The sequence below is a fragment of the Mauremys reevesii genome, linkage group 13, assembly GCF_016161935.1.
Source record: "Mauremys reevesii isolate NIE-2019 linkage group 13, ASM1616193v1, whole genome shotgun sequence".
In the NCBI taxonomy this organism is placed as follows: domain Eukaryota; kingdom Metazoa; phylum Chordata; order Testudines; family Geoemydidae; genus Mauremys; species Mauremys reevesii.
In genome coordinates, this window is record NC_052635.1 from 29,162,930 (window position 1) to 29,190,709 (window position 27,780).

Sequence of the window (27,780 nt, forward strand, 5' to 3'; positions counted from 1 at the left end):
GGAGGGGCAAGAGCCAGAGGAATCTTCCCCATCACCGCTATCTCCTTGCCATGACTAGGAAACAGAGCTGCTGCTCCACACAAAGAGGTGAAAAAGGTACACTCCAACATAGGGTGGGGAAAGCACTGAAAGAGTCACTTAGCCAGCTTTTCAGAAACACTCAGACATACTCACTACGGGCCTGGGCCGAAGCCTGTTCCATGAGGACAAGCAAACTGGAAATCACACCTGCATTCGCCTCTTGCAGCCAAACATGCATAGAGGGTACATAGGTGGGGCCTGTCCCTTCCTTTGGCAGGGGACAGCTGAACCCACCTGGTTGCTGTTGGGTTACATGCACATGTCCCAGGGCTGAAGCTTCTAACTGGGCTAAAAAAAATGCTAGTGTAAAATGCACCTGCAGAAAGAGGCCACCCTACAGAAAACGTACTCCATCATATTTTACTTGCATAACTTAGGCACCTACTTTTCCAAACACAACCCTTAAGGTACTTCCAAACGTTAGGGCATTTTGTTAGGGTTTTGTATTCATTCTGGATATGGTCATTGGCTTGAGTGGTTTGTTTTTTAAAGCAGTGTTTGTGGGTGCCGCTCCGATTGGTTTTTCACATTGTACACAGCCCTTAATTCCCCTTAGTGAGTTCTGGACAGACAGAAGCAACACGAACCCTGAAGTAACCAGGAGGGGCTGTGAAGAGCACGAGCGAGACCATGTGTTTTCAAAGGTTGCTAAACTTGATGCATGGTCAAATCAGGAAACTGCTCCTTGCTCCTAACTGTAACCGCTCCAGGAAAGAATCCCCTCTGAAAGCTGAATTTGAGTTCTCTCTCTCTCTCTCTCTCTCTCTTTTCTTTCTAAGTCAGTTGCAGTGCCTGTGCTGACAGCAAAATCCTTTCATTTTGATTTAATCCCAAACTTTCCTAAACAACTCCAGAGAAAAGTGCAGCCTATCCTTCAGTAAACAGGCGAAACTCCTGCAGCTAAAGAGGGTGGTGTATTTGAAACAGGTATTGTTTATTTGGTTTGCCACTTTCTCAAAAAACTGGAAGCATTTCTCACCCAAAGCGTAAGAGAGAGCTTTGTGCAAAGGGTTTTCTATGTACATATCCACATCAGAGAACCAACTGGAGGGCAAAAAGAACCAACCTGCCTTTTCACCCAAAATATGAGCCCTGCCTAAATTCTTGCTGAAATCTGCTTTGTTTATTGTTGTATGTGCAGTCTCTGGACTTCCTGAAATGGAAATACTGGACTGTGGCTGGAAAGGCTGTTCTTGCAGCCCTTAAGGAGCTACGCTGAGACTACTCTGAGAGCCTCTTCTCATGAGCTCTCCAACCCGATCTTGCTAAATCAAAGAGCTTTGTCTAGGTTTTAATAAGTTTCAGAAATGCACATCTGAAAGTGTGGATGATCGTCCAATCCAAGTTCCTGTTTCATTCCCTAATAGAAATGTAGGGCTGGAAGGGACCTCGAGAAGTCATTAAGTTCAGCCCCCCTGCACTGTGACAGGACCAAGAAAATTCCTAGCAGGTGTTTTTCCAACCTCTTCTTAACAACTGCCTATGACAGGGATTCCACAACGTCCCTTGGAAACCTATTCCAGAGCTTAACCACCCTTAGAGTTAGAAAAAAATTTCATAATATCTAACTTAAATCTTAAATCTCCCTTGCTGCAGATTAAACCTATTACTATGTGTCCTACCTTCAGTGGACATGGAGAACAATTGATCACTGTCCTCTTTATAACAACCCTTAACGTATTTACAGACTGTGACCCACCGGCTCCAAGGGCCACAGTATGGTGCACAGTATTTTCAGCTGCACTTTAAGTATGGGCCCAGTTTTCAGCCAGCCTTTGGTTTTGCTCACCTACTTGCATGCATGACTGACTGCACCCACTAAAGGCAATCAAGAGGTGCAATTGCGGCATACTCGAGCTCGCTGTGATCTTGTTAGATCAAAGCTAGCTCGTGTACATCTATGCATGTTGCAGCCACAGCTCTTGATTGCAGTGTAGACGTACCCTAAATACGGGCACTCAGCCGTGTTTTACACATAATACCAGTCCCTGCCATTTGTGCAATGAGGGGCAGGGGAGAGGCTGGCCAGAATCCTGAGGGGATTGGAAGAAGTGTAGTTCCTACTCCCTCCTGTCACTGGATGGAGACTAGGTGGCTGGGATGGAGTCAAGGAAGCACCATTGCTCTGCCCCTAATCCACACTGAGCAGCTGGATTCAACAATGATGCAATGGGCATGTCATTGTGCATTCCCTGATAAACCCCAGGAGGTATTTTGAAGGTGTAAGCCAGAATCCTTCTTTTGGACGCTTGCTGTTTCTTAGCTCATGGCCACACACCCATAATATTCCTGATGTTCATAGGGCAGAAATCTAGCTCTTAGCATATCCATTACCCATACCACACACACACACACACACACACACACACACGAAAATGGCTGCTGCTCATGCCAAATGTGTGCAGACTCATTTTTGCATGTGCAATCAGTGACACACTCTAAAGCGGGCATGCAAAATCGGAGACGGGGGCTGAAGATATGGCCCCATACATGCTACACACTTTATGCAACCACAACATATTACAAATGCATGTGTTTTCCATGCAGGAACTGAAGCCAAGTTGGGAGATCAAGCCCACAAAATTCCTGAAGCCCTTCCCTCTCTGTCCCTTGCAGTCTAGACTCTTTTTTTTAAAATACAGATTCCATTTTTTATTTCTGCATTTATTACACATGCAAATTACAGATCAAAGCAGCAACTACACAAACCATTACTCAGAGGAGCATCTTTCCAAATGCTGGACTTGGACTGAACAGCTTGTGGTTAATTTGCTATATAATCACTGCCTGCAACAGGAAGGCAAGTGTTTCAACTGTGCTAATATTATGAAAGGGGAAGTTAACCAGAGAGATAAATCCTGAAGAGCTGCAGCTGGGATGAAAGAGAGGCAAATAAGTGAAGTTGGAGCCAAGGCTACAGGCCCGCAAAAGTGGCCTTTTGGATTTTTAAAGGGATAAAAGATATCAGTTCCGGTTACAAAACCGTTTTGAAGTTGCTTTTGGCCTGATTTCAGAGGTACTGAGCCCCTGCAGCTCCCATTGACTGGAGACTCAAGCAGTATCCTGTGGTGCATGTAACCATGTAAGTGTTAGCATTAGGTCGCCTGTGTGCTGCACCAATTTCTAGGAGGCTGCTGTGTGACCTTGGCCAAGTGACTCCTCTCTGCAATGCAGTTTCCCCCTCTCTCAGGTGGATATAATGATGCTCAGCTTTGTAGAGTGCTTTGGGTTCTAGGGACAAAAAACACTCTTGAAGATTATTATTATTATTATTATCTGCTATGTATTTTAAAATTCTGCTCTCCCATCAGTTCATGGAAGACTTACGTGGATAATGCCTGCTACGTCAGAGAAGATGGGGATTACCCGTATGTATCTTCTATCTTCCACGAGCCAGTGGCAGAATAAACCCATGTAGGATGATGGATGAACTGGTCCTAATGAAACGAAAACCCCTCCTCACCAGGAACTCTCCATTTCTAGAATCAAGTGCAAAGTAGTCTAAACTCTCTTGGTGGCTCTTAAATGTTTGCATCAGTGTTTCATTCTAGTTTCCAGCTAGGTCTAGAACCAAAACCCCACGAGAAAGTTCATGACACCTCACTAGGAAGTCTGCTCTCGCGAAGGCCCCAGCCCAGTATTTCAAATATGAAGTTCAGATCACTCCGAGAGGCTTCAGGTCTGAACTCCACACCTTTTGAGGTTTGGCCCCTGGGGATTTCAGCCCCAGTGCATCTGCACAAGTCTAAATCTGTAATCTAGACAGGCAAAACTGCTACAAGCAGCAGCTTGCACCAGGACAAATTAACCCTGCTTGAAACACTGGTACAAATCGTAGCTTAGTTTGTCTGCACTAGGGATTTGCCTTAGTGATGCTACACTTTGGCTGGCCACTGGTGCTTGTAATTAGGGATAATCTACAATGTAGAAAATCTCTTATACCCATTTTTTATTTGCTAGAGGGGCTCATCTTATCCAATGAAATTGGGCTTCTTCTGACCCCCCTGAGCTTTATGTGGCATTAGGGCTGATGTTTGGTCACCCCTTTTAACCTTGAAAATCTACCCCTTGGGGTTTAAGCAAAATGTTACAGATTAAAAATGACCTCCCAAGATATGAGCACCTCTCTCTTTGGAGACCAAAGAAATGGACTGGTCACAAAACATCCTCCTTGTCTCCTAGCTGATTGCCTTCAGGACCACAGCAGCCTGCGGGTCTGTCTGTCAGCAAAATGAATTCAGTGCCCCGCAGTTAATAATTGAAGAGACAGAATGGAGATTCCTGGGTGTGTATTTAAAGAACAACAAGCATGAGATTCAGAGTGGGAGAAGGGGGGGGAGGAGGGAGGGAGGAGGAGATCCTTGTGCTATTCATGAAGAAGAAAGGAAAAAGACTGAAGAGAAGCGGGGCAGGCTGGCTAGACAATAGGCAGATAGTGAAGTTAAAATGCTAGCCTTGTGGTTTCTGTGTCCCAATCAATAGAACAGACAAGGGCACAAAACTCCAGATCAATCAAGTGGAGGTTCTCTCTTCTACTGTTGCATCCTGCTAACATCAAGGCTTAGGTACCACAAAGGCCTGGCATCCGGGGCACCCCCATCAGTGCATCTTACACAATGCAGCAGTGTCTCATGCACAAGGGCTCTGCCGTCCCAACTGCAGGTGTCTAATGTACCCCTTCAAGTGGTAACAGTGCAAAACCTCACCTGCGGCACAAGGTGAAGCAGGAATGGAGCCTTATATCAATGAGTTATTCATCACTCATTAACGACAGAGTGCAAAGATGTTTAGTATTTCATGGAGGGCAGCTTCTGGCAGATCCAGGGACTCATTAGCCTGATGTTTAAGAAATGATGTGAGAAAGCTACAGCTAAAGAGATCAGGGTGTTACATCCTGTCCCTTCTCCTTATTCCTCCAGGCCCTGCTTTCAGTCTTGTCATCTTGCTGCCACTCCTAAAATATGCACTGCAAAATTATGAAGCCATCACATTTAAAACTTTAGGATTCGTGCCATCTGGTTGTGTCGCTGGAGCAATACCAGAGTCTGAAAGAGTTGTCAAGCCCATTATTTTAATTGTGTGGTATCCCACATCATTAAGAGGTTAGAATGGAAGTTGTATGTGGAACTCTCCCCTGGCTGCCTCCCTATGATGTGTGTCACTAACATTTAGCCTTGATGCAAGCCGGTGCAACACACTGAAATCAATGGAGTCCCACCCACATGCACTACACTGTGTCAGCCCTGTTAACATTTAGCTGATGAGAAACAAGAAAGAGTAATAAGATTATGCAGAGAGGATTTGAAAAGAATAAGATGAGAGAGGGAAGTGTTTAAACAGCAAACACTGTGCAATGGAGACAGGTGGCCACTCACTGATGGAACAGACATGCATTGTTAACTTCCACTGGGGAAAGCGTCCTAAACATGGCAACCGAGGGATTTCCTTCTGCAACAGTCAGCAAACTGCATTTCTTAACCACAGGTTAATCATTTAACATACAGCAGAGAGGAGGAGGAAGACAGCAATGCTAGAAACAGCTACAGCTTGAGACAAAATAAGAAAACAGAAGAGAGGGAAGACTTCCCAATGCAGGGCCTTCCAAGCTATCCAAGTGTCACTCAGACACACTAGATCAGGGGTCAGCAACCTTGCAGAAGTGCTGTGCCGAGTCTTCATTTATTCACTCTGATTTAAGGTTTTGCATGCCAGTCATACATTTTAACATTTTTAGAAGGTCTCTTTCTATAAGTCTATAATATCTAATTAAACTATTGTTATATGTAAAGTAAATAAGGTTTTTAAAATGTTTAAGAAGCTTCATTTAAAATTAAATTAAAATGCAGAGCCCCCCAGACCGGTGGCCAGGACCTGGGCAGTGTGTGTGTCACTGAAAATCCGCTCGCGTGCTGCCTTCGGCTGCAAGTAATGTAATGATGCCGAAGGAGCCTCAATTTGTAGTGAGAAACCTCATTATTCTAGGTTACCCTCCGCGCATTGTGTCCCCTCTCCATTGCGGGGAAGTACATAAGAAGCAACCCATGGGAGGCTTTAGCTATTAGCACTCAGAGCACAGCCCCCGAAAGCTTTGAACCTGCAAGCTTCAACTTCACTTTTCATGGGCACTCATGCTAGTAAAAGTCAATGGCACAAATGTTCACAGAACACAACCAGGGAAGGGGTGTGCATGCTGTAGAAGCCAAAGAAGTAAATCTGTTCAGGGCTTCCCCCACCCATCCCCAAACTATCCACCCTTCACCCTGTAAGTACTTGAATTATTTCTATCTGCTCAACATCAGCAGGCATCATCAAAGTACAGATCCCTCGGTTCCTGCAGGGCTAGAGAGAACATATTGGGACTGGGAGGAGTAAAAAGTTAGGGGAGAATTAACCTGAAAGCTGCTCCACATGGGCAGAACAGTTTTCAGGATCAGAACCTAGGAAGAGTGCTAGTTACTAGGCAACTTCTTGTTACTGTGTTGGGAAACAATGAAGCTGACTACGCGCATGGTGCAACCATTATTGGAGAGAGAGGCATTATGCAATTACCTTCAAATCCTCTGGAGGGAAACCCTAATAGGATACCCTGGGTGCAACTGTGTGCTGTACCGCTTAGAGGGCAGCCCGGGGGGAGGGGGAGTAGAGGGGGATTTAGACTACCTTTATGCCCTCCTGATTCTGGGTGCACCTCCCACCACAGCTTAGGTCTCCTAGTGGGAATACCTAATTTATAGCAACCCATCGCTGGTTGCCTAGGGGCACAGTGCTACCTGGAATCTCCACTGCTCTGTGCGCTACAACCCCACTCCCTCGCTGTCTGAAACATCCAGCCCCCAGCTTTCCACCTAGGCTGGTGCTTGTGAGGGGTTTTGTGTGAGGCTATTATGACAGCTGAATGCATCTCTTGTGCTGTGGAAATTCTCCCCCAGCCAGCTCAGGGGCTTTTCCCGGGCCTCTTATGCTACTATAGCAATGTCCAGGGGGCAGGAAGTGAGTTCCACAGATTAACTACGCATTGTGTGACAATGTATTTGCTTCTATTGGTTTGGAATTTGCCCAGATCTCCAGAAGTAAAGTGCATTGACTAAATCTGCCACTGGACCCTGTAGGGAAAACAGCTTGAGATTTTAAAAACATAATTTGCCGTGAACCCTGGCTTCTAGGATTTTGACTTGCTGAGAGAGACGGAGAAATGAGTTATAGTGCAGGACATTAGTCGCACATAATACAGGCTCTTCATAATACTGCGGGGTGTTAGTAATAGAAAATTCAATAGCACGGCTGTGAATGAATGAGATGGAGAAAGGGCTTAAGACCTTTATTAATGGTTCAGATCATAAGAACAGCCATACTGCATCAGACCAATGCCCCAGCTGCATGGGACATGCTACTGGTCTCCTTTTCAGGCATTGGACTCAACCTGCTAAGGATCAAAATTCTTGAGCCCAGGCTCTACATATGTGTGTGCAGTTTTGCTCATGAAATTTTTTGCATGTACAATTTGCCCTGCCTTGTGTATGCAAACCTGGATTTATGCTCATAATACAAATTGCCCCTGCAAACACATGGCTGTAAATTTAAAAGCCATTTTTGGCAACCTGGCCCCGGGCTAAACACTTGAGAACAAAACAAGCAAAATGATTTAAAAGAGAGAGTAACCAATAATGATACAATCAATTGGCAGGGAAAAGACCCTGCATTTATAACTTAGTGTAATATTAAATAATATCCAGCGAATACAAGCAAACTCCACAGTGATGAATTTAGCAGCTATTTTCTGGAGGCAACAAATCCAAGTACTTTCTCCTTCTCAGTGTCTGTGCTGACTCATTTGCAAAGAGACAGAGCCCATGAAGTGAGCATAGGGGAGTCCTTCCTTTGGGAAATACCTGTCAGTGTATTAGGTGCAATCCTGGTGGGTTCCGAAGGCTCTTCAAGACTAAAGGCACACTCCTTGGGTGCATCACAGTTGAGCTCAGTATCATGCTGCCTTCCTGCACACCATAAGCCAGGTGTCAGGGGAGACCAGTTTAGCGTCCAATGTAATTTGGAGTAGCCACAGGGCTACTGGCACAACTAACTCCCTATTACCCATGCTGCCAGCGGAAGACTGGCCAGAGCATTGTGCACTCTGGCCCCTTCCACCTTTTGTATGCCTCCTCCCCACCCCAACATCCTCCCTCCCCCCCGCACAGGGGGAATTCTCAGCAGCCTGTTTAAAGCACTGCTAGAGGGGATGCTTTCTAAGGCACAGCTGAGCCCAAAGTATCTGTGTGACTTGTCCGCAGAAGGGGCAGTATCCAAAGAGGAGATGAATCCAGGAGAGGCAGGAAATCCCCTATTTCTGTGTTGGTGGCAGGCTGGAAATGGAGGCATGGGGGTCTTCCTCATTCCTCAGTTTTAGCCTATTATAATTTCCCTCACAGAAAGATAATGAGAAGGGAGGAAGAAATGCCTGTGAACATAAAATTCAGCTGCCACTTACAATTTTGTGGCTTTGTTTTAAAATAAATGCAACTTTTCTAGCCTAGAGATATAATTGATCTTTTAATTTTGGTTGGAACGTTCATTACTAGGAAGATAAAATCCACTGTCCATAGAAGTCTTTTTCTGTTAGTTTTAGTGCTAGTGCTAGTGAAAGGGACAGGATTAAGAGCCATGGAGAATGAAGTTTTCAATTTACCCATAGGCCAAGAACATTGTGGATAGCAGCATTGCAAACTTCCCTCACACACCCTGCAAATAAGCCTCAGTCTGAGATTACATCTAAGCATGAGACCTCCATGGTCCACACAGTCCTTGGCCTGTATACTGAAATAACCAACCTAGTTCCTTGACAGCATTCATTGTGGTGATGGTTTGTGTGATGTAGCACCTACCCACTTGGAACCTGACAGAGACCCATCAAACTCATTTCATTCAGGTCCTCAAGTAGTAATGACTTGCAGTCACTGCCAACATTGGGTGCATTTGAACCATGCAACCAAGAAGTCAAAGGCTTTGTAACACACCCACATGACCAGGATCCAACCAGTCCTCCTCTAAAAAGAGCCATTTCTTCCCCAACTTTGCATAAGCCACTTCAACACAGTCTAGGTCTTTGGGTTACCTTTGGTAAATGCCTCCTTGGTTAAAATCCATCTGGTGCAATGGCTTCTTATTGATTCATAGACTCTAGGACTGGAAGGGACCTCGAGAGGTCATCGAGTCCAGTCCCCTGCCCTCATGGCAGGACCAAATACTGTCTAGACCATCCCTGATAGACATTTATCTAACCTACTCTTAAATATCTCCAGAGATGGAGATTCCACAACCTCCCTAGGCAATTTATTCCAGTGTTTAACTACCCTGACAGTTAGGAACTTTTTCCTAATGTCCAACCTAAATCTCCCTTGCTGCAGTTTAAGCCCATTGCTTCTTGTTCTATCATTAGAGGCTAAGGTGAACAAGTTTTCTCCCTCCTCCTGATGACACCCTTTTAGATACCTGAAAACTGCTATCTTGTCCCCTCTCAGTCTTCTTTTCCAAACTAAACAAACAGGGGGTTTAGCTCTTGTTCAGAGCTTCAATTACAAGCCTTCCCCATAAATCAGCCAAGAGATCAAATACACCTGCCACTGAGCCTGCTAACTGAACTGATTCTAACTAAGGTTAGGCAACAATCACACTCTTTAAAACAAAGATCTAAACAAAGGGGAAAGCTACATCCTGTCTTTAAAAAAAATTCACCATCAAGGCAAATGAGCTGCTACGCTGGTACTTACAGGTAGGTTTATTCAGCACGGACGCAATCCATCTGCACATTTTGATGGCTCGGCCAGTCTATCGAGAAAATACTACTCGCTTGTTCATTAAAAAACCGTAAAGGATGTAATCTTCAAATAGCTCATATGACATCATCAATATATTCTCATTGGAATAAATAACTTCCCAACAAATTCCGCCTCCCATTTGACAGTAGATATAAAACTCCCAGGATATACAGACAACAGCAAAAGCTGGAGAACCATCCCACTTTAATGTACTGCAGAATTTGGGACATGACTGAACAGTTTTCAAAAGTATAAAACAAAGGCCCGTTAGAAAAGTAAATTGAATGGATTTGTTCATCCAACAAGTCAGAATCCATTCTACTCTCCATGTTTGATTACATTTCTTTACACTGGGTGTCGGGGGTTAATTTCTGTAGAGGGGAATAGCATGAGATTCTATTTCTAGTAATCTGTGGCTATTAGTAAGTAGAAACTATTGTTTCACTTATTTGGAATTCTTTCCAAGATCTCAATTCTGGCCTTATATTTTGGGAAGGTTGCTGGAACTGGGTAACAGAAGCATTGGAACAGGAGTACTCCACCTGCACAGGAGTCTGGGGGCAGCGAGCCCCATTGTGTTGCTGCAAACACACACACACACGTCACACAACGTGCTTGATATCAATGGGTACACAAAAGGAACGGTGGCTTGGTTATGTCTCCAACTGACGGGGCCACGTTCCTCTGAGACCACACAGTAGCCTTCTGCTCAGGTCCTTCACAAATGCACAGGAATGGAAGTGGCCCTCTTCTCCGATGGTGCACTCATGCCACACTAGGCTGGATTTAGGGCCTGTCTAGCAGAAACTACCAACCACTGAGCTGTTATGCCCCGTTCTGTGCTATGAAGAAGGGGTTTGAATGCCTAAAAATAAATAAGGAAATGAATCCAGCAATATCTGATGGCTACAGCTATGCCTAATTTTCACAGCGGGCAGATAAAACTCACCTGGTATCAAGTTTCATAACAGACCTGAAGTTCAGTTCAGGTTGTATGAAAGCCTGGAACAATTTCCAAATTAATCTGAGCCAGGTCATGGGCTTGGGGCGTAGGGCATGTGAAAATGAGGTCTGACCTTGACACTCAGATTTAGCATGGCAGCATGGGCCAAGTTAACCTCAGAAAAGGTTCTCAAGAACCCAAGCAAACCAAAACTGACACCAATCACCATTGGCCAATTTCATGATCCTTGAGCACTAACATTGGAAGTGTTTTCAACCTTGCATCAGCAAAGGCCTCCGTCCAAGCAGAATGGGAGATTGGTTCGGTATCCACAAACAAAGATAAAAACATGGTTATAAAAGCTGCATGTTCTCCATTAAGGAAAATGGAGTCATGTAGAGTGAAAATTCCCTAAACAAGACTGGGCAACCCATAATACTGGTAGCGGAGCAGCCCCCGTGTTCTAATTAATCGGATCTGAATCAAGCATTGCAACTGATTTGTGGCCCAATTGTACTGCTAGCGCAGCCAGCAGACATTTTGCCATGCACTTAAGTAATGTGATGTTAGGGGCCCAAATTCTGAGAGCTGCTTCAGTGGGTGTTGTGAGTGCACAGAACCTCACCGGATTCGGCCCTTCGCCAGTTATATACCTTTGGGCAGGGAGCACATCTCGCTTCTATGTTTTCACAGCGTGAGACACACAGGCAGCGTCCACTAGATAAAGCAATGAGGGTAGGAATGACAATGACTAAGAGTGTAAACAACATGTATTGAGAGAATAAAAGCACTTTAGTATTTGCAGAGCTCTTTTTTCGTTTTCAAGGCATTTTATAACCATCAAATTAACTCCCTCGCCTGCCACGTGCACAGAGACGACCACGCACACACTACCACCCATAGGTACAGGTGCTGGGGGTGCTGCCGGACCCCCTGGCTTAAAGGATTTCCATCATATGTAGGGTTTACAGTTTGGTTCAATGGCTCTCAGCACCCCCTCTGTATGAATTGTTCTAGCACTCCAGTTACCACCCACTCCCATGAGGTAGGCATGTAAAGATTTGTATTCCCATTTTAAAGATGAGGAAATTGAGGGCAAAAGGGCCAAATTCTGCCAGCCTTGCTCAGCATCTCTGGCACTGACGGCGCTGTAGCAGCTAGCAAGCTGCACCATCGGGGAAAGAACATACCATGGGCAAAGGGGATTACTTACTTGAGATAGGGACCAAATCTTTGTTCTGCGTTTGTCCAGCACCAAGCACAATGGGGTCCTGGTCAGTGACTAGGGCTCCTAGGTGCTACTGCAATACAAATAATAATAAAGTGCTTGAGATCTGGCTATGGAAATGTCTGTGCGAAAAGGGTAACAAGGATGCCCGGGTTTCTCCTGAGCTGCTTGGACATTTGTGAGAGCCTCCCCTTAGATGGCCACCAGGGTTCTCTAATAATTCCTGGAAAAATGGTTACGAGGCGGCAGCAGCAGGAGAAGGAGATGAAGCAGATGGTGCCACCTGCATCATCAGATGTTTTTATCACATATTATCTTTTTTTATCACACAAAGAACGCCTTGAAAGCGAAGCCGAGCAGAGCGTGGGAGCTCTTGTAGGTTGTGAAGGTGTGAAAATCGCAGGTAGCTGTGCTGCTTCCCCTCTGTGCAGACGTTTGGCTCAGCTCTGAGTTCCAAAGGCTCACGTGCGTAGGAGAAGCACAGCACCCACATGCGTACAGCTGTAAAGTGTGCTTGAAAGGAAGGGGTTTCATTTCAATTGGGTTATCTGACCTGCCTGGTGCTGGGAACCAAGGCTGCACAAAGGGTTCACATCAAAACCTAAAGCCAGATTTAAAATGCCCTGGCTTAGATTTTCAGTGCAAACCCCCGACTCTGAGATTAACCCAAAACACCAGCTAAGGGTCATGCAAACCTTGGAGAAGACTTGGAATGGCCCCAAGCTAGCTAAAGACCCTTTCCCAGTTGCTCCCCTACAGATCACAAGGGACTGCCCCATCCACCTCCCTTTACCTCATCTCCCACAAGCCACCTGAAGCCATCCTCACCCTCAATCTCTTTGAAGTAGAAGTAATTACTCCCCAGCCCAGGACTTAGCACTAAAGATGGACACAAACTAGAACACCTTTGTACTTCGGATCTAGATCTGAAAATAAAAGTCATGGCTCTGGCCCATCAATATAACACTGATCGAAATCGGAGCATCAGATCTGAATGCCCTCAAGCTTTGGTTTCAAATTACATGGCCCAGGGTAGCCCTTCTCCTCCAGAACCTGCCCCCAGAAGGCCCTACTCCCATCACATCTTCCTGATGACATGCATTCCCCTCATGCCCACCACTGCAATGGATGAATAGCAGACTTCTTCCCCATCCTTACAGCTTTCAGGGGGGCAGCAAGCAGGACCACACCATACCTTCATGGGGCCAAGCTGTCCCCAACCCTTTCAGAAACATAAGAACAAGGAAGGGATCCTCCAGCCAACTGCTGCTCTAGAGGCGTTGACCGAATTGTGGCTTCTGAAATACACTATGGACATCCCCACGAAGTCACTCCAGAGATGCTGGAAGGGGTTACACACAACTAGGACCTCAAAATGGATCCTGGTGCAGGGGGATGGGATCAAACCGGAAACATCAACCACATTTCAGGGGTGCTATTCTAGGCGAACCGCAACTGCCCCTTTTGGTTTGCCATGCCATGGTATCCCATACTGGTAGATTTTGAAGAGCCCTGTTCATAACCTGTTAGCTGACAAAGCACTTCATTTGCAACATGGCCAAAGCCTGTGTACCACCCCTAGACTACAGGAAGAGGCGTGAATTGGTGGTGCTTGCAGAATTCGAAATGTATTTCTAATGAATCACCCGTTAGCCAGCTTCACACATGCAGCCTCCCCGGATGTCACTTCAGTCTTGTTTTGCACACATTAGCCCTCTGCTCTTTTTACAGTCAAACAAGATCCTCTTCTGGTTGGGCGTGGTGCTGGACAAGCTGCCGACTCCTCATTCCATCCCTTCTCCCCTCCTTGTCTATCAGCCTTGTAGAAATATTAACCAGTAGCCAGTGAATGGATTTGCTGACTTGCTACATAAACGGAGGGCACAGCTGCCATGTTCGGAGCAGATCTGTTGACCCACAAAACAACGCCTGTCCACTCCATTAAAGTATGACCATGTCTGGGTTTGATCTCAGCAGGCCTGTTGCTGGCAGCTGCCTTCCATCAGGATTGGGATGGGACGCACAGGTTTACAGAGTAAATGTTAACAAGGAAGTCAAAACGAAATGGAGGAGAGATAGCAAGGGTCAGGAAATTGCCAAGGAAGGTGCTGCTGAGGAAAGCGCTACCTATTGCGACTGTACTGCACTCTGGAGTTGAACGGCATTGACTGAAAATTCAGACCTCAGCCCTGGATAAATATGCATGTCATGCACAGGAAGATGGGAACCTTGGTCCTTTCTGCATTCCTTCCCCTCCAACCCAATCCATCAGCTAGTATCCACTCTGCTTTAGTATTCACTTATGGCTAGGTTGGGCCTTTCAGTGGAGCTCTGTGCAAGGCAGTTGTGTGTAAGCAGCACTGCCCTAGGAGCGGCTGTAGCAGGCGTTAAACCAGCAGTAAATAACTACCCATCTCTGGACTGACTTGGCTACCCTCAAGTGGGGGGTCCGCTTGCTCTGAGAAAGGAGTAAATGAGCAAATAGCCCCACTTCCTCCCACGTACCTGTACCCATGTTCTGGACAGCCCATGTAGGAGTCAATGGGGGCTTTAAAAATGAGAGTCTAACCCATAACAATTAGGAACCAGAGCTCCACAACTGAGTGCAATGGTCTGTGGCTGCAACACTAAGAATCTGATCCTAGAAGATTGACTGTGCTGCTCAACATTTCAGCCTTGAACCATAAAAGGACGTGGATTAAAAACAGTGTTGCCAACTCCTGCACTCTTATCGTGCGAGTCGCACCATTTGGTGTTTTTTCTTACAGCCTCAGCACCTGCAGACACATGAGTATGTGACAGGTTTCAGAGTAGCAGTTGTGTTAGTCTGTATCCGCAAAAAGAACAGGAGTACTTGTGGCACCTTAAAGACTAACAAATTTATTTTAGCATGAGCTTTCGTGAGCTACAGCTCACTTCTCCGGATGCATAGAATGGAACACACAGACAGGAGATATATTTATACATATCTCCTGTCTGTGTGTTCCATTCTATGCATCCGGAGAAGTGAGCTGTACCTCACGAAAGCTCATGCTAAAATAAATTTGTTAGTCTTTAAGGTGCCACAAGTACTCCTGTTCTTTTTATGAGTATGTGAGACTCTCAACTTTCCTTTTACACTAGAGGTATGTTTCTAGCCCTCAGGGTGGCAGAGAAAAATCATGAAAACATGATGCAAGAGCACTCTAAAGGCCAACAGCCTTCAGAGCTGGGGGTCCAGAGAGCGGCGGCTGTTGGCCGGGCGCCCAGCTCTGAAGGCAGTGCCCTGCGAACAGCAGCACAGAAGTAAGGATGACAATACCATACCATGCCGCCCTTATTTCTGCTCTGCTGCCTTCAGAGCTGGGCGGCCAGAGAGTAGTGGCTGCTGACGGAGGGTCCAGTTCTGCAGGCAGCAGAGCAGAAATAAGGGCGGCAATACCATACCATGCCACCCTTACTTGTGTGCTGCTGCTGGCAGCAGCTCTGCCTTCAGAGCTGGGCTCCTGGCCAGCAGCCGGCGCCCTCCAGCTGCCCAGCTCTGAAGGCAGCACTACCCCTACAATAACCTTGTAACTCCCCACAAGCACACATACACACAACTCCTGTTTGGGTCAGAACCCTACAATTACAACACCATGAAATTTCAGATTAAAATAACTGAAATCATGAAATTTACAATTTTAAAATCCTACGACCGTGAATTTGACCAAAATGGACCGTGAATTTGGTAGGGCCCTATATATAATCATCCCTTTTCTTTCTTGCATGTTTTGATCAGCAGTGAAATAGTTAACATTTTAATGTCCATCGTTACGCTTCAGAGTTAACAGCTTGTTATGATAAACAGAACAGTTCACAACACTCTGAGCTATTATTTCAGACAGTCTGAAGACTCAGGCACTGCACCAGTTTACAATAGGAAAGTTACTCTTAATGGCTAGAGAATTTTGCTTTTACATAAATGAAAGCTTAGATTTGGGGGTATATAATGTAAGCTTCCAAATAAACACCATCTCACTGAGCCATGGTAAAATGGCTTAAGTCAAGGCTTGGATGTAGGCACTGTGCTAATCAGATAGGAAGGTGTATCAGAAAAAAACTGGTGATTGCCATTTTGTCTTCATTAGCAAAAAAGGATGATTTTAAACCATGTATTGGCTAATAGAGGTAGACCCCTAATATGTAGTAGTTTTCACATCATTAGCTGGTTGAGATAAACCCTTGCCTCCCCTCTGGTGTTTATCTTGCCCTGCTAACGTGTGAAAACTGTTCCACACTTGGATTTTGTCACATGTTAGTTACCACATGTTGGCTAACATGGTAAAACCCATCCTTTTCCTGGGCTGGGCACACCCTGGGACAGACAGGGAAAAGAGCCCTTGGAGCAGCTGAGCCTGGACAGAAGGGTTACACTGGTGTGTATATAGTGTTATTTTTTTATGACCTTTCTCATTTAATCAATGGTCTAGCAAATAGCGCACTGGACTAGGAGTCAGGAGACTTGGGTTCTGGTCTTAGCTCTGCTACTCACCTGCTGTGCAACCTTGGGCAAGTCACTTCACCTCTCTGCACCTCAGTTCCCTTCCCAACCATTGCCTGTCTTATGCAGGAGCAGGGACTGTCTCTCACCCTGCGTGCACAACACAAAGTGCAATGGGGCCCCAGCCTTGGTAGGGGAACTCTATGATTATTTATTACAATAGTCCTGAGGGGCCAACTGAGAATGGAGTCCCAAGGGGCTAGGCACTGAATAAACACAGAATAAGAGGCAGGCCCTGCCCTGACTAGCTTGTCGTCTAGACATTTACGAGCCTCTAGCACAAACAATAATAGCGCCAAATCCCAGAAAATGACTGTGCATTTTATTGGAGCTGGGCACTTAGAGACGCAAACCTCACTTTCCCCCCGCCCCCCCCCCCGAGATCAGTACCTTGTTCTTTTGTCTTGCTAGAGCTGATTTTATGAGCTATTCCCAACGTGTTAATCCAGGCCTGCTTGTGCTCCTCAATATGCACATCCAAAAATAAAATGACTTTCCTATTTATCCCTGACTTTGTTCATGTATGATCTGGGGGCCAAATTCATTCCGGTCAATAGATTCTTGCAGGGTGTACAACAGTCAATACAGAATTTGGCCCTGGCAAATGTATTATAGTAAATATGCAATTTTAAAAAAAAACATAGCTTTTCCACACCCTTCAACTCTCCGTTCTAAGATTAAAGGACAGATTTAAGGATCGGTGTTTGCATTTTGGGCTCTTGCTGATTGGCAAGAGTAGGAGTATAGAAAAGATACGAGTTTCACAAAACTATAATATTTCAGAAACTTCTCCATGATGTTTGGTAAAACAATTGAGAACATTCTCCCCTGCACACACACAGTAAAAGAACACTACTGGAAATTCTCTTGCACTTCACTAGAACATACATGACCAGCTCGCCCGCTAATGTAAATCATCAGAGCTCCAAAGAAGCTGATTCACGCCATCTGAGGGTCCACTTGCAGTGAAAAAAAAGCTCTGCAAGGCCTTGAATTCTAGATCTCACTGCCTTGTAAATTCAACCATCTCTAGTATAATGTCGGGTTAACCCTCCAGAAATGGGTGTTCCCCAATGTACCATTGCGCTAGGGCAATGTCTCTGTCTGCCTCTACTGGGAATAATCAGTTCAAACTTCCACTCTGTCCAGAATCAGGGATGATTATCCACCAAAGCTCATAGGTGCTGGAACTAGGGATGCTGCCACACCAGTTTGAAGTGGATTCCATTATAGACAGGGTTTATCATTTGTTTCAATGGCTTTCAGCACCCCCACTATAAAAATTGTTCCGGCACCCCTGCTGGTGCTTACTGCTTCCCAATTTGTGGGCCCAACTTTGATCCTGGCAGCATCTCTCCAAAGTGAATGGATTGCATTCCCAGCATGTCTCTGTGCTTGTGGCTCTAGATTAGTGTTTATAGGAAGTCAATGAGATGGAACTCAACAGAGAAAAGGAAGACGTAAGAGTCATTTGAAGACAAATGGGGAGACCCAGAACTCGATAACTTTACTGAATCCTAGCTTTCAGCGCAGCACACTTCTGGGTAGCAGGAACAAAGGGAAGGAGAACAGGTCCATATGTTTCAATAGGCTATTCACCTTTGCCTGACGAGAGAGGGGATGTGTTATTTATGTTTACAAAAAGTTATCCATCCTCGGTTCTGTATGAAGCCACGCAGCACTGTGAATCAGCAGGACTGGGTGTCGCTGGGACCAAGGACTCTCAAGCCTCCAGCAATGAAGAGAAAGTAGCAAATCACGAGTGTGTTTTGCGAGTGTTGTCCTGTGTGAGTAGGAGCCACGTCTGCCCATGAAGAATTCAGCATAGTGCTCCCAGTGGGTCGGTCTGGGGCGGTTCCTTTTAACTCACAAGATAAAGCTGCAGCCTCTGGAGCACAAGTGTCAAGGAACTGGATAGCCTTCAGTCTCATCTCCCCTGCTGCCTGTATCCCACACAGAGCTAACAGTCCAGCTAAAGGCTGATGGTTCAACTATGTTTAGAACATGGTTTTGCGGGGGTGGCTGTGGGGGAGTTAACCCTTTGTGAGGCCATTCTCTGACATGGTTACAACAAACACAATTGAGTTGTGAATGAAACTGCAGTGTGGCCACAATATGATCACGTTTGTGCACCTGCACCTAACTGCGCTCAGTGTATTCTGGGAAAATCTGGGCAACTCTCCCATACTGCCGCAGCAGGGGGCAGCATACCCGCAAACTATATCCACAAAGCAGGAAGTGGAATAATACACTTTGGGATGTAGTACCACACAGAGAACTGAATGTCATCTGTCAGCCTAGGCCAGTGGCAACGGCAAAGCCCTGTAAGCTGTCACAGTTATGAATCAAATAGTAACTATATTGTGTGTGGACACAGTATATGTTTAAAGCCAGGCATGTCATCAACTACTTATAAACATAGTTAAGAGCTGTATTTTAGCTAGGGACTATATAGCCACCTTGCAGCTGTGCAAAACTCAGAGGCTTCATTTCTCAGGAACAAGCATTTCAGTCTTGCATCATATGGATTCACACCCCAGAGCCCGGCTTTGAATTTTAGGTTCAAGAGAAAGGAAAAAGAAAGTCTTAGAACAAAAGCACAGTGAAAACCATCAAGCCTGGCATGCTTTGGGACTAAACCATCTTAATCACCAGGCTCTGTATGGTTTAATAAATTAAAGGAATGATCATTAGCAAAGATTTCTGAGCCTGTTTTCTTCCTACATTTAAATTACTAATTTCAAAAAATATCTAGTCTCTAGTCAAACTCTGGGAAACATATCAGAGATGATAATAAAAAGCCTAGATCTTCATTAATTGATTAATGTAATTAAAGAAAGATGCCACATTAGCATCAGTTTACATGGCTAATTAACTAAACTCATTAATTCATACTCACTTCCGCAAATGTAGTCTTACTATAACCCAAAGATCAACTGTGGTAGCCCCACACACAATCAACTTTTGCTAACCAGAATTTTATGTATTAAACAAAGAATTTTGTGCATTTTAAATCCATTAGCACCCTTAACTAACTATACGCTAACAATGTATGTAGCCCTAATATTTAACTACAGTACTTACCAGAAATGAGCATCAGCAAGTAGGGAATTCATAATTAATGTAGTTCAAATACCCTTAACTTTGCCCTTTTTGCAATGTTTTTGGGGAAAATAATGGAGGCAATATTTTATTTTGTTGTTTTAACCAATCATATAATGAATCCATACTCCAGATCCTTTCATTTTCCACTGCCATAGTTGTGTATGGCTCTGTTTAGGTAGATCTTTAAATCAAAATTTGGTATTTTGGGGCTCCAGCCAAACTAGTCAGAATCAGTTCAACAAAAGATTAAACGGCAATCTGCTGTCAGCTCATTGCCTTATGGGAGTTGTAGTTCAAACCCCTATGCTTTTCTATGGACCAGGCACTCAGGAGGACTACATCTCCCATATGACAATGCACTGCTTTTACTTTGACCAAGCTGGATGGTGCATCATGGAAGTCATATTACTAGATGCATTATAGGAGATGAAGTCAAGCCAGGGAGCCTGGCCTATAGGGGACAATCTGGGCATCAGCCTCCCAAACTACAACTACCATAAGGCAATGCTCCACAAGGGGAAAATGCAGCTTATGCTGCAATGACTGAAAGGGAAGCCTTTCAAGTTAGTTCAATAAACCAAAATGAAACATTTCAATTTGGGGAAAGTCAAAATGTTTCATTTAAATCAAACATGTCAAATGTTTCAGAATTTCCAAATCACATTTTTTTTTAATTTCCATCCTGTGAAAAATTTTGAAATTTCCAATATTTGTCCTGATTGGGAATAAAAGCAAATGTCCACGTGCTGGAATTTCCCTCCTCTCAATACTTATGCAGATTCCTTCCCCCCCACCCCGCCCTCCATCGCTCACTTAGTCTGGCTGGCCTGTTTGGGGGAGAATGGGGAGAGTGGGAAAGAGCAAAGTCAAGGCTCTGCTCATTCCCCTGTACTCAGGTAGGAGAGGAGCAGCCCACGCTGTTGATTGTTCTCCTCCCCATGGGGTCACATGCAATACAGGCAGCCTGTGCAGTAGAGTAACAGACCACCTCATGCCATGTCCTTCTCTCTGCATAGGCATGTACCGGAAGCTACAGTTAGATCCACTTATTTGTGCTAGTGGAACAGGCTACATAATTCGTTTATTTTAAAGGGAGACATATGCAAACTCATAAACGGGATGCATTCTAAGCACCGTGTCCTGCACAGAACGAGTTAACAATCAATTCTTTATATGCAATTAGTCTCATTTTAGAACGCTGCCTTCTCCGAGCCACCTCGCTATGTGCAGCGCTGATAACAATGGAGATGTTGAGCTCAATCAGGTCAGTTCCTCAATAGGCGTAAATCAACTGAAGGCAACCAAGACAGTTACCTGCACTGTTGAGAAGGCAAAGCAGCTGGACCGATTTATACCAGCTGAGGATCTGGCAGGTTCTATGACTAGGGCATTGTTCAGATTTGGTGGAGAGGGTGGATTGCCATACAGAAGATTTGTTCTTATCCCTAACTCTTACCGATATTTTAAAGAGCAAATGTTTTATCCTTGGAATGCACCAGAGCTCAGTGAAGGGCAGGAATCTTCCCAGGGGAGGACACTTCCGTACCCATTTCCAAGAGCTTCTCCTGTAAATTGCTCTTTAGGGCTGGCTGCAGTCTTCCATCAGAGGAATCTCTGCTCCAGGAAAATATCTACAGAGAACACAGAAGAGGAAATGTGGGGTGCACTGCTCCCTGCTGTAGCCCGCCCTTCATCCCCATGCTTTATCCCTGCAACAGTGCATCTCCCAGTTCTCTTTTCAGTCACTCTGATATCAGACTTAAGGGCCCAGCATAAAAGAAACAACAGAACAGAACCGGGCTCACACTGTGTTGTTGCATTGGGTTCTTGGTTTGTTTAACATAGTGGCTAAAGCCAGAAATCAAACCTTTACGTTTGCTCACCTCCCCAGCTGCCGTTAATTGAAATCTGCCTCCTGCCACAAATAGGGGGAAGGTTTTGGAGGAGAAAGGGCCGCCCTGGGCCATGTAATTTGAAACCAAAGCTTGAGGGTATTCAGATCTGGTGCTCCGATTTCGATCAGTGTTATATTGATGGGCCAGAGCCATGACTTTTATTTTCAAATCCAGATCCGAAGTACAAAGGTGTTCTAGTTTGTGTCCATCTTTAGTGCTAAGTCCTGGGCCGGGGAGTAATTACTTCTACACTAACTGATGCAAAACCCCTTGTATTGAGACTTTCAATAGACAATTTTTGGCTACATTAGCTTTTGCTGACACTAGGGACTATTCTTGGAAGCTTTAAAAACATCCAAGGGAGACACCCGTCACTTTTATTCATATAGAGTGTTTTCATTTTTATTTATTGAAGGCATTAAAAAATAAAAACCTGGCTTCTGCTGAGCTTCAACTGGATTTCATTAAAAAAAAAAATAGGGACTATGCCAGTAAATATACTGGCCAGTTGGCAACCCTCGAATTTTGTTAGGAATGATCCACAATGGAAAATATACACTTAGTCCATATACAGTGATAGAGTCCACGGGTTCTACTGCTAATGCTTTCATTTTCTGTGCTAGCATATGCAAGTCATTAACTATACTTTATTCCTTTACACATTGCTCCTGAAAGAAGGTCCTGTGCTCCAAGATATATATTATGTTTTCAGTTATAATATCTATACAAGGACTCTGCAGTTCTTACAACTACATACCATGTATCCAGATACTATGGTGATGGGTGCATTAGAGAAATATAATAATAAATTAATCTCCAAGGATTCCAGTGTGCCTTACAAGCTGCTGTGAAAACCAGGGACTGGAAAAACCACTCAATTATTGGTTGTACCCGGGAGTAAGTGAAGGGAAAATTAGGCCCTCTCTGCATAAGGAGTAGTCCAGCCTGGAGTCTAAATTAGCTGTTACCACTCAAGAAAGAGACCTTAGAGTCATCATGGATAGTCCTCTGAAAACATCTGCTCAATGTTCAGTGGCAGTCAAAAAAGCTAACTGGTAGTTACAAACCATTAGGAAAGGGATAGATAATAAGACAGAAAATATCATAACGCCACTATATAAATCCATGGTATGCCCACACCATTAATATTGCATGCCGTTCTGGTCACCCCATCTCAAAAAAGATATATTAGAATTGGAAAAGGTACAGAGAAGGGCACCAAAAATGATTAGAGGTGTGGAACAGCTTCCATATGAGGAGAGATTAAAAAGAGAGAGACTGTTCAGCTTGGGAAAGAGACGACTGAAGAGAGATATGGTAGAGGTCTTTAAAATCATGAATGTTGTGGAGAAAAATGAATAAGGAAATGTTATTTACTCCTTCACACAAACCAGGGGTCACCCAATGAAATTAATAGGCAGTAGGTTTAAAACAAGCATAAGGAAGTACTTCTTCACACAACACACAGTCAACCTGTGGAACTCGTTGCCAAGGGATGTTGTGAAGGCCAAAAGTATAACTGGGTTCAGAAAAGACTTATATAAAATCATGGAAGATAGGCCCATTGATGGCTATTAGCCAAGATGGTCAGGGGTGCAACCCCGTGCTCTGGGTGCCCCTAAACATCTAACTGCCAGATGTTGGTACTGGATGACAGGAGATTGGTCACTCAATAATTGCCCTGCTCTATTCATTCCCTTTGAAACTTCTTGCATTGGCTACTGTCAGAAGACAGGATACTGGGCTAGATGAACCTTTGGTCTGACCCAGTCTGGTTGTTCTTATGTTCTTAACCACCGCTCAAATGAAGCACAGCTACACAGAAGTTTAAGACATGACATGAAGAAGACTATACCCAATTGTTGTTGGAAGGAAGTTGTACTGCATCATGCACAGGACTGGAAATCAGACGACTTGGGTTCAACCAGGGCCGGCTCTACTGTTTTTGCTGCCCCAAGCAGCGTGCCGAATTGCCGCCGCTGACAGCGGGGGCAGTCCGTGTGCTGTTAGGGCGGCTCGCGCGTTTCCACGGCAGCTTCTGTCTTCAGCTGGAAGACAGAAGCTGCACTGCTGCAGACAGCTGAACATAGACGCTGCCGCCAAATTGCCGCTGCCGCGGAAACGCGCTTGCCGCCCTAACGGCACATGGACTGCCCCCGCTGTCAGCGGCGGCAATTTGGCACGCTGCTTGGGGGCAAAAATACACGGACTGCCACCCCTTGCAGACTGCCACCCCAAGACACCTTCTTGGAATGCTGGTGCCTGGAGCCGGCCCTGGGTTCAACTCATAGCTCAGGCACCAGCTTCCACGTTAGTCCCCTTGATTTCAATGATAAATTATCATGGAGTAAAATACTACTCAGTGTGAGTAACAGTATCTCAATTTGTCCAGGACCCTGGGGTAAGCACCTGTACTGTTGAGAAAAGCCCATGGTATCTTCATGCCTACAACTGGCTAGAATCTGGGCCTTTATGCCTTACCTGAAAAACAGTCGCCACCACCTACATCACTTAACACATTTAACTTTATGCTGAAGCACTAGTCCATTACTAGCTCAGAGGAAGGAGAGCCACTTCATGAATTACCAGCACATATGTAAGCTGATTCTTTGGTCCCTTATTAATATAAACTGTGATTCAGGAGAGCACATGGGATTTACACATGTGGTTAAGCACCCTTCCTGGATAAGGACAGGGCCTGAATCAGGGCCTTAAAGCTAATTGCTGTAGGCACCAAAAATAAGTTGGGTTCTGTAGTAGTTTTCTGTTTAAGTTGTTGAAAACTCAATAGTGATTTGAGTGTACATGATTCATCCCCTTTGCTAATCACAGGGCACATGGCCTCCTCATGGCCCCCTGGTGAAAATGACATCCATGGTCCCCTCAGTATCATCAAAGTCAGGAGTCAATGCTGCTTGCGTAGTTGCACTCTGATTAGCTCTGGAATGCCTGTAACCTCATGGTAGTAAACCAGTGGCATATATATAGTTGAACAATTATATGTATTGTGACTAAATTTCCCCTGAAGATCGCATTCAAGATGTGAGAGTGAAAGGATCATAAAATGAATTAATAGCTGATTCACTGTATAATTTCCTAGTTCAATATACTTTAGTGTACCAGCTAAATGAGCCATACACAGCATTCAGCTCGGCCAGTTAACAGCTTTATCATTGAGATCTCAGGCTTAGAAATAAAAGCAATTCTTCTGAAGTAATTGCGTCTAATTAAAAGAAACATTTAAAAAGTGTAACCAAAAGGAATTCATTTCCAATGGAAAATTAATGCTGAAAAATAGCCCTGAGCTCTCTTGTCTCTGCTAATAGCTAAGCATTCTCCGAATAATTAAACTGTTTCGCAATGTTGATACCTTCCTGTTTTAGAAATGATAGCCATCCCGGAACGCATTAGCAAATCATCAGTGGGGTACTAGCTGGTAATAGGTGCACAATCTTCAGGCCAGCCAGTGGGACAGGGAGGGATGGCAGAATAGATGGGGTTTGTGAGAGAGGGTGATTCAATGTGTACAGAGTTTTGTCCTGTGCTGGATGTTTGGGACTTGTTTAAAGAAACAGTGTCACCCGATAAAAGGAGCTAAACTCAATACAGTGATTTCTTTAGGCTGCGTCAGATGCTGTGGCATAAGTAAATTGGTGTTATATGATCTAATTAAATCAACACATCTGTGTAACACCTTGCAGTTTCCTGAGTGCATCTGACTAGTGTGCTAGAGAACAGCTTTGCTTCACATGGCATCTATGACAAACTCAAGATACACTGTCTTCTCGCTGCAGCATGTCATCTAGCTCAGTTCCTATACGTGACCCTGATTGGAATTCAGAGGTGCTGGAACTAGGGGTGCTGAGGGTGCACCCACACCTCCTGGCTTGAAGTGGTTTCCATCCTATCCAGGGTTCACAGTTTGGTTCAATGACTCTCAGTATCCCCACGATACAAATTGTTCCAGCCCCCCAGTTGGAACTGTGCACCATCAACTCTTTTCAGAATGTTTAAATACCATCGTGACCGAGGATCTACAAATGTGAGATTATTGTAACACTAGATTTTCTCTTCAAATTTTAACTTTCCCTTATCTCACCTCTGTAGCGAGACAGAAACAATGCATGCACACAGACAGATTCTGCTAGAATTCCTGGATGTGTGTGCACCTGTGAGAGACTATTACAGCTGAGCCATGTTTGTATCCAGATCCGGTTTAGGCTAGGCCATGCCATTCAGCTTTGAGACTGCATTAGAGCTGGCATTTGGGTGTAATGACAGAGAAATCTCAAAGGCTGTTCTTTCTCTCTTGCTTTTTTACAGCGCTGAGTGCTCTGCTATCAGTGAAGCTCTTAATAAAAAGAAGGACTGTCTTGCAGTTAAGGCTTTGGACTGGGATTGAAAGATCCGGATTTGACTCCAGGCTTTGCCAGACTTATTGTGTGACCTTGGGCATACCACTTAATTTTTCTGTGCCTCGGTTTCCCCTCTGTAAAATATGGGTAATACTTCCTTTCTCAAACCCACTGTCTGTCTCATCTATTTTAATTGTGAGTTCTTTGGGGTAGGGACTGTCTCTTACAGTGTGTGTACAGCTCCTAGCACTTCTGTAATAATAATAAATCCAGCCCCAAATGGGGGAGAGTGCACAGGGTCCTGTTCTGATGAGATTACCACCTCCGTGAGCCAAGATCTAGGCCCCCGTTCTCCTGCTCCAAGCAATGTGTTAACCACTGCACCATGCTTCTTCCCATCCCTCTTTAGGGCCCAGTCATACTCCCATTGATAAGAATGGCAAAACCCTTATTGCATTCTGTGGGAAGAGGACCTTAAATATGAAATTTGCTTGTGGGCAGAGAAATTGTTTGGCCAAATTTCAGCCATGAGCTTGAAGAGATTACTTGAACTACTATCTAAAACAGAGGGAGCTCCTCTAAACAATTAGCTCACTTTAACTGGGTAAAGACCCCCTTATGAGACGTTAGCATCTTTGTGTATATACAGTATATAGGCTAATTGTAAACTAAAGAAATGATCACAGAACAAGCTCTCCTGATGGCAAAGGGATAGCCAGTATACTGTTGCTATTCAAACCCCCACGAGCCAAGGCTATTGTAGTCAGAAGAACATAAGAATGACCATATTGAGTCAGCCCAATGACCCCTCTGGTCTTCCAACGGTAGCCAGTGCCAGGTGCCCCAGAGGGAATGAACAGAACAGGCCAATTATCAAGTGATCCATCCTTTGTCATCCAGACCCAGCTTCTGGCAGTCAGAGGTTTAGTGGCACTGAGAGCATGGGGTTGCATCCCTGACCATGTTGGCTAATAGTCTTACTCATAGTTTTCCGGTGTTGCATTTTCTGTACTTTAAAAAGGGTGCAATGTTTTACCAGGAAAAAACAACAAGATGGTTTTAATTTAAAATGTCATATATAGGATGTCCTTTGAAGCTTAAACCTATGCCATGCTTGTGTGGTATGCTGGGCACGCTTGGCAGGGTTGAAGACAGAATCCTTTCCTCACCCCTTTTGTCTACCCATTCACCACCCCCAACCACATTTTTGCTTAGGAAGAGACATAAGACTCTTGAGACATAGTGAATGTTAAGTGTAGATAAATGTTGCTTGACCGCCCCAGAAATAATGGAATCTGAGCAAAACAGAACTAGCATGTGAAGCAGGCAGCCCAGATGAATGTTAACAAATCTAATACATTCAAAGAAATTTGCACTAGGTTGTGTTCATTCCACACCACATCCCATGAGACAACGTTGATCAGGCAGGTGATAGACAGCTGCTTGAGGAATGGAGGAGGGGTTGGTTGTGTTAGGGGTGGCGAGGGATTATTTTACTTGAAGTAGCCGTTTGGTATTTCATCTGCAGATGTGTACACATATCTGGAATGTGTGTGCATACACTCACGCACACAAAGAAAAGTCTCGGTGACCACTCACAAGGCTAGCCAAAATCAGTCACCTGTGATAGTAGAGGTATTTGTTAACAAAATTACATTGGAAACCCAGGAGAAGCTTTAAAAGCTGTTTCTTAGAAGGGGCAACACCTGCTGAAAGTGCTCCTTCGTGTATTACACAGTAAATATGTCAAACGGAGCCATACTTATTACTTCCCATGGCCCAGATTTTCCCCCTATAATGTTTTCAGGGCTATATGTGTATTTAATATTTAATCTAGAC

The 27,780-nt window shown here is 44.7% G+C and overlaps 2 long non-coding RNA genes across 2 annotated transcripts in view; both read right to left on the minus strand.

The window, feature by feature from the left end:
• Nucleotides 1–2,850: 2,850 nt before the first annotated feature.
• Nucleotides 2,851–6,467, minus strand: LOC120381209. Its single transcript, XR_005587979.1, has 3 exons — nucleotides 6,352–6,467; nucleotides 3,409–3,560; nucleotides 2,851–3,312 (listed from the first exon to the last, which is right to left on the minus strand). It is a non-coding gene; the product is annotated as an uncharacterized LOC120381209 (long non-coding RNA).
• Nucleotides 6,468–12,045: 5,578 nt separating this feature from the next.
• Nucleotides 12,046–27,780, minus strand: part of LOC120381210 — a 33,178-nt gene continuing 17,443 nt past the window's right edge. Inside the window, exons 2-3 of the long non-coding RNA XR_005587980.1 lie at nucleotides 21,148–21,322; nucleotides 12,046–12,137 (exon numbers count right to left, since the gene is read on the minus strand). This is a non-coding gene — a long non-coding RNA (uncharacterized LOC120381210). The remainder of the gene's footprint in view (nucleotides 12,138–21,147; nucleotides 21,323–27,780) is intronic.